The sequence below is a fragment of the Cataglyphis hispanica genome, chromosome 25, assembly GCF_021464435.1.
Source record: "Cataglyphis hispanica isolate Lineage 1 chromosome 25, ULB_Chis1_1.0, whole genome shotgun sequence".
Lineage (NCBI taxonomy): Eukaryota > Metazoa > Arthropoda > Insecta > Hymenoptera > Formicidae > Cataglyphis > Cataglyphis hispanica.
In genome coordinates, this window is record NC_065978.1 from 1402486 (window position 1) to 1415082 (window position 12597).

General features: G+C 36.4%; 1 protein-coding gene across 4 annotated transcripts in view; it reads right to left on the minus strand.

The window, feature by feature from the left end:
- The window catches only part of LOC126858489 (uncharacterized), a 364090-nt gene extending 353034 nt beyond the window's left edge, over positions 1 to 11056 (minus strand). For all 4 annotated transcript variants that reach the window (XM_050608853.1, XM_050608851.1, XM_050608858.1 and 1 more), the window contains exon 1: positions 10741 to 11056. The gene's annotated coding sequence lies outside the window, so the exon portion shown is untranslated. The remainder of the gene's footprint in view (positions 1 to 10740) is intronic.
- Positions 11057 to 12597: the final 1541 nt, after the last annotated feature.

Sequence of the window (12597 nt, forward strand, 5' to 3'; positions counted from 1 at the left end):
ATCTCGAGATATAGGTCAATTTGCGCGAAAATAATTGAGAAATAATATTTACATGTGTAATCCGCGTATACGTGTCCTATTTTGTTATTCTCGTTATTATTACGCGCGCTCTCTTTTATTATTATAACCGGATTGCGTTCCATAATGATCCCTCTTGATTATCGCGACGCAATAACAATAATGACGATTTATTAAAATACGCATCGTTAATTATTATCACAGATAATCGCGGAAGCAAACAGCACGATTGTCTGCTCGCAGTCAAACATTCATTCGTACTGAGATTCTTAACATCGCAAATTTTCAATCCTTCGGAAACATTAATTACTGCGTTGAAAAACTCTGCGATTTTGTATAATATTTGCCAAAAGTGTGAGTTCTATCTTTGACCAATTGCAAAACAAAAATTTAGTAGTCATATTCCTTAATCTCTATCAAAATATGAAAAATTCCTGAATCATTTAAAAAATATTTAAACTTTGAACGCAAATACAGATGTATCTCATAATCTGATAACGTATGATATATTAATCCTCGCTAAATGAAAAACGGATCATATCATGTATATGTATGATATAGAGAATACAGGCATGCGGGGATAAAAAAGAATTGTCCAGAGAAAATCCAAAAGAAGCAAACGTAATAAGCTGCGAGAAGGGGAAAAATGAAAAAAATAAAACAAAATAAAATAATAAAAAAATCGACGCGCATTTTGAAGTCAGTTTGTGATAAAGATCACGGTAAATCATGTCTAGGGTGCGTAGAAAACGGAAAATCGAGAGAGAGAGAGAGAGAGCAAGCCATTCCATCAACACCGAGTGAAATATAACGGCTACGAAGCACAAATTAAATATCCTTATAATGCCGCGCTCGCGTGTTAGTGTATTAAGCTCGCAGTGGCCGAAGCCTCCGGCTTGGCTGCAGGCCAAACTTTGCCGACCCGCCAGATTTGATGCCTAAAAAGGATCGTAAATTTATCTCATCGCGCGTCCGGCCCACATTTGGCCCCGCGTGCGCGAAATAAATAGAATTCTCAAGCTTTATGGCGGCCCGTGAGAGCCTTATAAATCTTGTCGCTCGCGCCTGTGCCCCACCATCGTTCGTATCGTTCTTTACATTTCGGGTTGGTTATGAGACGGGATGCTGCGCACGCGGATGCAAGGTTATCGCTCGTTGAAAGATATTTTAATACGCGCCGCTATATATTTCTTGTTCCGCGAATTTGTCGCGTTACGCGCTAAAAATGTTATATAAACGAAATACGGGATCTCGATTATCCGAATTAACTAGAGAATACTATATAAAATAATCAAACGATAATATTTTGTACGAGAGAATAAAATGAAAGAAATATTTAGTATATGTATAATATCCCATATTTCGGAAATAAAATTAAAATCTGAATGTGAAAAGTAAATACAAAAATTCAATAACACATAACAATGCAGATGTAATTTCTACCAGAGGAAGGAAAAAATTGAACTAATTAAAATTTTATACCATTAATATCGTTTATTTTTGTAGAATATTTTATGCTATATTCTACAAACGATATCTATGTACAAACAAATTTGTATAATTATAAAATGTTATCCATGATCTAATTACAATTTATTAACTATACATCGATATTATATTTTTGAAAAATTTTCTGTTTCTGTTCACACACGAAAGTAATGCCGAGCCGAGCGTAACATTTTATAGCAATCGATTATAGGACTAGCGAGTTCAACATCTTTGTGGATACCTTTAACATGTTGTGTGCTTAACCGCTAAAAATTATTGATCATGATATCAAAGAAACAGAAGCTTTATCACAACAGTTTTGCGCGTTATGCATGATAAGAAGATATTTATTTTCCACTTCTCGAAACACGTTATATTTTCATATTTGCGCCGAAGGCATTTGCGAATACGATATAACTGAAATGTTTATATGCCCGTTTTCAAAAGAATCACGAGCTTCCGCCGAAATGAATTTCTCGTATTAATAAATATGTAACGAAATCCGGGTTTGCATGACGCGAGCTTATTTTTATTTGTTAAAATGGAAATCACGCATCGCTCGTATTTCGCGAGATATTTCGGGCGTCGAAATATAAATCCGGAATCAGGGCGAGTTTTCTGTCAACAGCATTTTTAATGATCAAACACATTTGGAAAAGTCTCACCGAATGATACCTGCGCATGACGGACGTACGTAGATTAATACAAGCGCGTATATGACGCGGCCAAACACGCGGCAAATGCGGCGTTGGCCGATCGCATTGGCAGCCACGGCCTTTTTGATCGAGTTTACAATTACACGTCACCTGTCTCGCGCGGTGCATTATCGGGTCTCGTGACGTATTGCGCTGTATTCTGGTGGGCCGTTAACACCGGCCGCGAGTTCGTTCATTAATAATGGAAGCATTATTAACAGCCGGGTGTACCGGAAATATTACCGATAATCGGCACGGAACTCGAATTTGCTTCGCAACATGTCATGGATGTTTAAGTTTCAGTCATAATGTACGGATTATGATTTTTAAAGATTCAGACAAAGCTAGTAGCAGTATCAGAGAAAAGAAATTTTCTTGTTTAACACACGATTGACGCTGGTTAAAACATTTATACAATATTCTATACACACGCGGTTCATCACATAATATAATACGAATCAAATAATATTACAAAAATCGTTTTCCGATTTATAAAATTTTTAAATCTTGCATCAACAAGTTACATTACATACAAGTGTAGAGATTTGCCTTCTTTCTTTCTAAATAATATAAATTTTTTTTGTGGTATAGAAAGCAAAAAAAGATATATATATATATATATATAATTAATCTAGTATTAAATAGCATTAAAATGGAACCGATCTTATCTCACAAATATAAAAACTATTAATTTATATTCTTTTCTTTGCAATACTTGCTTTACTTTTACAAATAAATTGTCTCTAGAATAAATTTTGAACAATATAAAAGTTATACATACATTCTATAATATGAAGAAAAATTACAATTACAATACATCAAAAGCAACTTGACATTTTGATCTACAGTAATCTGTTTGATCGCGACAGATCGCAAATCATTCAATTGTTGTTATTGAACGCGAATCATTAATTACGTTCGAGAGAAAAGGGGTAGGGCGGGGGGAGGGGGGAGGGGGGAGAGAATCGGAGATTCTAATGGCAACTTTTGATTCGCCGGGAAATTGCGATAAAAGTAAAACAAGCGCCGGATAAAAGCGCTCTCGTCACTCGTATGCGGAGCGCGGATAAACAATTTCGCGGAACAAATTTTAATTGCAATTACTCCACGTCCGCGTCGCCGCCAGAGCGTGAATCTACCGCGCGACACACGTAGTTTTCTGCGTGCGTGCGTGCGTGCGTGCGTGCGTGCGTGTCTGCCTACTGACGTGGGTTAAACCGAAAATTAAAAAAAAACAAGATGGGCAACATTAATTTCGTTCGTTGCGATGTGTGCGTGTGTCGCCGAACACGATCGTACATTGCACGGAGTATATAAAATAATTTCCGCGACGATTCAAGAATACAAAAAATCGAAATTAGAAAACGGGCGCGAAAGCCGATAATATTCCACGTGTTCAGTTCATCTTGTTGTGGCATTTTCTAGATCAGTTAAACAAAAAGTGCAGAAACGAAGTACAGAACGTATTTGAACGCTAAGGCGAAGCATGCGTACGAAATTTCGTTGTCGACTTTTTTCCATTCCGCTTTTGCATTACGCTTTCGATTCTTTTCACAATGGAAACACAGCGGAATATATATATATATATATATAAGGCAGCTATTTTCGCATTGTAACACGCTACGTTGCACGCGCCGCGTTAAAATAATTTGGCGTTAAATATTGCCCCCAGCACGTTTACTCGTCGATAATAACTGATGTTAACGTTATACTATTACGACCGATATACAGGCGTAGCGTAGCGATGCGTAAAAAAGCCTACACGTTCATCGATGAAAAATCAGCGACTTAATCTGTTTTTATCCGCTATCATGCACATGGATACACGCATTATCGATTATACCTTAATATTATATATAAAATTATTTATACTCTTTTTATTAATATTATTATATTTTATTAATATTATTATATTCATTATATTAATATTCTCTCATGATAAAATATTTAAATTTAAAAAAATTACGAGTTATATATTCGCACACACAAAAGTAGAATATTACGTTGTGCCATTACATGTGCATTATATTGCACGATTATATTAATATCATATGATATCATTTTACATGAATTACTAGCATCAAAACAAAATCTCAATTAAAAAAGAAAAAAAAAAATTGTATTCACGCTCGAATTATTTTGCATTATATTCACTTATACTTGTGTGTGTACATATATGTGCACGTGTAACCGCAGGCATCGTCGTACGTTAACGATGGCATTCCGTTTTGTAACGGAGCTCCTATTGTAATTAAATTGGAACTGGGGAAAATGATAACTGACCTGAAATTACGAAGCGTTTGCGTATGCATTTGCGTAGGTTCGCAGCAAATACGAACTCGCCAACGGACGTAATCATACTTGTACCGCTCGCCTGTTCTCGAGGGTTTGTGCATACAATATAGTTAGCATTCTGCGGTCAGGGTCCTTTATTCGAATCGTCTGCGCAAAACGAAATTCGGTATAGGCTCCAGTTGACACCGAATTTTACAAATAGACCTAATATCGTAAGATCAGGAAAAGTTAGCCGACCAAAAACGAACGATAAAGCTTTCTACGTCATTTCAAATACACCTAATCGTAACAAAATTATATCGAAATTATATCGAAATTGTTAATAGCGTAATTATAAATTTGCATCGGGTTATTATCAATGTGATAAAAATATAAAATCAATTAAAAGAAGCGAAAAATATAATCACTAATGTTCTTACATGAATAAAAAGTGTAGACATAGAAATTTAATGATAACAGTTATCTCGCATTTGTTTCGTTAATTATTAATAAATATTAATAGCAGAGTTATCTCTCACTCAGATGACTGTATTATACGATAATTTTGTTACGACATCTGATATAGCTATTAAAAAAAATACTGCTATAAAATATTTTCTTCTTCCAAGAAAGAAATTACTTAAAAGGGCACACCTAAAAAAATAAGTACATTTTCTGGATTTTTTTGCAGCGCAACGACTTGATAAAAATTTACAATTTTTTTGTAATATTAATATAATGTGACTAACTAATTAAATAAAAATTTTCAAATTTTTTTAAATTAAAACGTTCGTTTATCATATCTAATATCAAAATTCTTTTTATTAAACATATTAATAACCATCTGCTATTCAAGCGTTTTTCAAAATTTTAAAAAATAGAAAAATGGCAACGTGTTAAAAAAAAAGTTTCACTTTTTTTTCGAAAGTTCCATTTTTTTTGTTTATAACAAAAAAATGGGAAGTCGGATTTAAAAAAAGGCTTTGTTAGCAAATGCGGAAGCTTATTCTTATAAAAATTCGCATGCAAAATTTGAAGTCAATCCGTTTAACGTAGCACGAATTTTCATGCGCATCGTGCATGGAAATATAAATCTGCAAATTATCGCATAACTTTAAAAAAATTTATTTCCTTTAAGCTGAAAATTTTTATTTGAGTGTTTGATAATATTGTATTAATATTATAAAAAAATAAAAAGTTTTTATCAAGTTGTGGCGCTAAAGAAATCTAAAAAATGTACTTATTCTTCGAGAGTTCAAATGGATATGTCCCCTTAAATATTTTCTTCTCCGTTATGATATAATTCTTTCCAAGTTAATCATTTATATTTTTAAAAACTTTAATTGACATACACTTTGATCTCGATGAATGCTCTCTAATTAAAGAAATGCGATACGAGTATCGAGTTAAAGGATTACGATATAAGTCGAGGCCGAAACAGAGTAATGGAAGGAGTTTATTTTTGGAGCTTTAGACGGACATGACAAATTTACATAGACGAGCCGGCACCTGTCACAAACACGAAATATATTGATTTACGAATGGACCGCGAACTTTTCCGAAGATATAGACATCCAATTACCTCATGGAAGAAATAGGCGCGCGGCAGCCAGTTATAAATATAATATCCGATAAAATCCCGAATGACATGCAATATTAATGTAATTTTTCGAGGACGCGCATACAAGAATGCTGCATAAATCTATATACAGCTACTATATTATTGTATTATATATACGCTATCGTTTATTTTTGCCAGACGCAAACTAAAGAAAAAGATTTATGGATTTTCGATTCTACGAAAAGTTTTACGAAGCATATTTGAGATATCAAAAAATTTATATAAAAATCTAAAAGTACAAACTGTGGGTATAAATTCAATCTAATGTATAATCTAAAAATGAGGTTACACGTGTATATGCGGGAAACTTAATCATGCACAGTGGAAGGGAAGTACGACGCGAACAGTCACCGCAAAATTAAAGTCTCTCGGGAAATGTGGAAAATTCCACGATACGAACGCGCGACATTAATTGCGAGTTAACAGCCCGATCGATATGCACAAAAATACGATACATAGCTGTATCATTATTGGATGCTTATTAGAGCGCACATTTTTATACATCGATCCGTGTTAGATAATAATCGTATATAGGTAAGATATATATCCTTAGCGATTTAAATATATTGATTAATAAATATATAAATTAAATTAAAAATTATTTTCTTAAACGTTCAAGAAAGATAAATTAATTTAAATATTACTTATGTTATCAAATAATTATGAAAGCAAAAAAAAAAAAAAATAGAAAATCTACGAATCTTGCAAATAGTACTGAAATCAATATTAAGATTTGCTACATTAATAGTTTCAACGAGCAATAATATTTAACTATAACGGCTCATGAAGTCAGTAACATTATTAAACCATTTATAAACACGCACTCGCATTTAGCGGAAATCACATGGTAATAGCAACACGTCAAACAAAATATTGCAAACATGAAATTTCATCAAACTCCAACGTTTCTATGAAAGAGAACTATTTTATCCCTCAAAATATTTATACAATGCTGTATAAAATAGTATACAAGTGAACGCATGTGAATAAACTACTTTCGATATATAATATTTAAATTTATTATAATAAAACTGTTTTAAAAAAAATGTATACAATTTGTACCTTTCTCCAAAATTTTAATTTATTACATTAAGTTGTATTTAGAGAAAATATATTCAAGAAATTATAAGTAAAATTTTATAACACTATGAAAATGGCTTAGACAATATAATTTAAAATGAGACCTCGGATATAAGTCTCTGTATACGTGAATATAAAAAAATGAATATATTTACCGACGAATGTCAATGAATTCTGCGGTAATACGAGATATATATGAGGTACGATATGCAGGCTTACATAACGCGAGTGAAACAGTCGCGGGAGAAGAAGAATAAGACGGAATAAGACGATTGGAAATGAGAGATCGTGGCCACGCGTCGGAAAAGCACAAGCCGGTGAGATTGATGAGTTCGTAAGTGAAAGGATCGAAGCGCGCGGAAAAGCATTTGGATGTGCAGAAAGAATACTTTTTCCAAGTTCCCGAGAATAAAACGCAAACGCGCGCCCTACACTCGAACGTAAGAAACTTGGCAGAGTAATTAAGCGCGCGAGTAATTACTAGCTCCGACCACATCGATATCTCGATTTTCTGCCGCGCGTGTTGGCGATTTCGATGTTTTCGGTTAGAGGATCAGAACGCAAAAGAGAGAGGGGAGAAAAAAAGCCAAGGACGAAACTTTAAATTCGTCAAGAAGAAAACTGCTTGCTCTGTTTGTGAAAATATGTTATGTACGTAGTAAAATAATAAGAATGATGATTTCACATTTATAGTGAGATTGTATGATGAAAAATTGTTTCTTTGTTTCAAGTTTTCAAAGTTATTGGACATTTAATTGAAAAGAATTGATTTCTCCGAGATTGGATTATGTACTACAACTTGTCTAACAATTAATTACGTCATTTTAATTTTATTTCGTCAAAAATATCTTAAAACTTATTTAAACAATATTTATTTCTCTTCATATGTGATGTACCACCGCGGGATTGAATCAATATTTAAGATATATGTAGATTAAATTTCTAATGGACAATATAACGGAAAGATGATACATTACACGTGGCACGCGTTCAATTTCATGGCGCTCACTTGCACGAAATGCACGTCGCGAGAACGAGAATGGCAGCATTTTACATGCAGTCGTTCAGAGACGATATCAGAAACGCTGCACATGCACATGACGAGCAGCACCGTCATGCGATTTTCGTGGGGAAAAAAAAAATAAATAAATAAAAATAGCCATCCATTTCCGGCCGCGACACGCGGACTAATGGCGCACGGCTTTTCATTACGACTATGCATCGTGCGTCGACTGCCGATAGAGCTTTCACCATCGCGCCGTATTTTATAGGACAAATATAAACAAATATCACTAGCTATAAATAGCGCGGGGGGGGGGAAATGCCAATGTAATAACTCACGGATCGGTTTCCTGCGCGAGTGCTATAGAGATCGATTCGCATTATATTTCGAATCGCCGTCCACGCAACGGTCGTAAAAAAAAAAAATTTATTTAGTTTCGATAAAATCAATAATATACACCGATATAATCTATCAATTAATTACTACACATTAAATTTAGTTACGTATCTAACTAGGAAATTTTGCCATATGATTAACCAATTGTCACTTGGAAAAACACGCGAATCGGGCTCTGACCTCGTTTCTCACAGAGAGAAGTCAGATTAATAAATTGATATCACAGCTGGCTGGTACTCCTTGGCAACGGGAATCTATTAGGCACAACATTTGGCACAACTCGGCGAGCTCTCGCGGATTTTAACGTGATCGTAATTACAAAAGCAATCTCACAAGCGACCGTAACTACGCTGACATGGATATCTTTTTATTGGTGCGCAAAAAGCCGCTCTCATTTACGGCATTAAAGTGGCTTCGTTCAATAATAATTGCAGCGCGCTTGTGAGATAAGATAAAAAATAATACATCGCGAAGCGCATATACGTGATCATAATACACATACATACGTGGTTTATAATTGAATGATTTGATTGAAAATAACTTAGGATTGAAATATTCAAATAAATAATTAATGCTATTCGTAGGTAATATAAGTTGTCACACTTTTCTTAATCAATAAATAATTTTAGGTAGGAGCCTTGTAAAAAAAATAACACAAGTAAGCTACATTAGACATGATTAAATGTTTAAAATGTTATTCTCACGAAAAATAAGTTTCTTATATTCGATGACGTATCTATTTAAAAAAAAAGAAAAAAAAACATATGATATATTGCAATTAATTATTATCGCACTTAAGAATTAGAAATGATAATTAATACTAAAGGGCAAATACTAATTCAATCGCAGTTCAAGAGATATTTCTAAACTGTAACAACGAAATGTAAAATAATTCGAAAATATTTAATAATGCTCTCAATAATTCATAGATACGTTTATGTGATACAAACAAGGAAAAAATATATGTTTGTGTAATTAGAATGTAATTAATCGCTCGTAAAAAGTTAACGTTAAATTACTGCGAACTTTCGCACTTATAGTTTTTACTTTATTTTTCTCGAATCGCACATGCAATATAGTGTCAAAGTACACTAGACGTCGAGTTTTTGATTGTTATTGTTGTTACGCGACGTTGCTCAAGGTGAAAAATGTCGAAAAGAGCAAAGGTATTATACACGGTGATTATTCGCAAATAGATATACGAACAGCGAACAGCGAGGAAATATCTATGTCTCTCGTAAAACTAGTTATAGTCTACGTGCACGCAAAGATGCATGTACTAAAATTCCGCTCGTTTTATCGAAATTTTGCCAAGAGCAACGCCAACTACGCGTATCACGTCAACAATTACGAATTCATTAAAAATCACTTTATGACGCACGGTCGAGAAAATGAATCATTGATTAGCTCTTGATATTTCTAATATTTTGCTAATGCGTGTTAATTTATAATTTGCATCAAATATATGAGAACGCGTTAATTTATTTACATTTTTATATGGCACAGAGAATATTAATTTATATTTAAAATGCTTAGAATTTTAATGAGAAAAATTGTTTCAAGATATTAAATATCCTCGTTAAAGAAAAATGATAAAAACATGAATAAATAATAAATAAAAAAACTTACAATTATACTTTAAATTGTTTTTCTAAAAGAAATATGCAATACTTTTTAATTAAAAAAATCACATTATTTAAGTGTAGACATCATTTTCTCGACCATTTATTTATTTATTTTTAATCTTCAAATAAATAATTTTCTCCCTTTTCACTCCAAAATTAATTCTTAATACCAAGCACAAATTATAGAGCAATAGGATTACTTCATGTCTTGTATCTTCGTCACATTTTATAAATACTTAAAAAAGTTTTAATAATTTAATATAATTCTAACACTTCCAACATATAAATCATTTTTTTTATTATTAAATTAAGAAACATATATGTTTTGGGCATTGAAAAAAATAATATTCGTCACGTAAAATATTTTATCGGAGATAATACAAAAATAAAGTATATATATGCTCGGTATCTAAAGATTAATTTCGAATAAAATGCAGTCAGCTCCGGCGCGGGGAGGAGAGCAGAATCCACAGTGGGATCCAGCGCGGACGCGCCGGCGCTAACAGCGGCCAAGAGAGGGAAACAAAGACTGATACTCACGAAGCCAAACACGTCTCGCCAAAAACTGCGAAGGAATCCCGCATTCCGAGCCGGGCGGGCGGGTTCAGTGGTCGGCGGCTCCTCGGCAGGCGTTACATAATTCTTCGGGGTGCCGAGGCTGCGGCAGAACTCGAAGCACGCACAAGGACGGGATGCGCGCGAGGATAAGTTCCGGTGATCGTTGCCAAAAACACCAGTCAAGCGTCGCGCCGTGAATCTCCGCGCGGGGAGTTTATCATCTCGCGCGCGTGACTGCTCGCGATATCGTAAGAACGCTCGTAAAACATCGACAAAGACGACGACGACGACATCGAGGTGAGAATGCGAGGGAGATAGCGACGGAAAAAGAGAGAGCGACAGTCGTGAGTCCGGTGTGTGACGATTGCACAATGATAGGCCCTTTAAATGAACCGACGACCGGTCGACCTCGTGGGATTTAAATGGTCACAGAGGGGCACCATTACACACGCGCGTCGGAGTATGGGGGAGGGGGGGGAGGGGAGAGGGGGGCAGAGAGGAGGGAGAGAAGATCGCCCCGGGCGATTTAAAGGACCAGCGGCGGCGCCGCGCCAAAGTTTTATGCTCGCGTCACGCGCGGATCAGTCCATCGAGTCACGTGCGAGCGAATGAAGTTGGTAATAGTGGGATTAAATACGCGCTACGAAAAATGCGCCACTCGCGCGCGAAAGACACTCCGCGTAGCGCGTACGCGACACGTTACAACGCACACGTACATATAAACGTATAAGTCGTGCGACACCCGCAACGTCACGCGGCGAGTCTGTAAATATGCGGAAAGACGCGCTACGTTTATAACTATGGCGACACTCGACGCGAACAATATACTCGCTGATCGCTATCTCCTCTTCCCTACGATTTTAGTCGTTTGAATTTATGCTCCTTACGCGTCACGAGAAGAGATACTTGGTTTCGTACTCGATCGTGCGGTCGTTTAGTATTGTCATTCCTCTCGTCGCTCCGCGCGTATTCACCTCTACTCACCGCTTCGCGAGATTTGTTTACCAACCAGTCGCGATCGACCATTTCGACCAACTGGTTGTTCGCGTGTCGCAATCATCGGCGCGCATAACACAACACGGGCCACTGTCGATAGGGCGCATCTCGCTCGTCTCGTCGAAACGAACGACGATCGAGCGAACGAACGGCTGTCACTCGCGGAAACGACACGAGAGAGAGAGAGAACGCCAGGTACGAGATGCGGCACACAACACACACACGCGTTCGCGTCACTGTGATCTGTGGTTGTCGTCGTTGACGGGCACGGCCGTATCGTCGTGCGTATTCGCGCGTGTACGGAACACGAACCACCGCGCACAGCATCCACGTTCCACCATGGGGGATCCGCGACCGACCGCGCCACCGCCGCGTCGAATCAACGTCCGCCAGCGAAAGTAGTGCCGCGCGTCGCCGAAATTGCGAATCGGAGCAGGGTGCGCGCGCCCGCGTCTTCGAAAAGTTCACCGTGCGATTTGGACGACACGCGAAGTTATTTCACCGTGCGCCTAACATGTCGTCGAATCGCTATCACTAGATATCAACACCGGTTACAATCAAGGGCGAATTTCGTGGAAATAATGGCGAATTATCGCATACGATCGGACGCGCGAACTGCGCATTGACTTTGCGTTGAGTTATGCGTGAAGACTGCCGCGAGATAGAGATTCGTTAGCGACGTCAAACTGATGCTACTTCTCGCGAGAATAAAAGCGCGTTGTACTTCACTCCGATGCCGATCATCAAATACGTTAAATTTAAATCGAATCAAGGGCATATTTTTCGTCTCATATTTCTGGTTTGCCGAAGACGAAATAAAATTGATTTCGCGACGAAAAATTT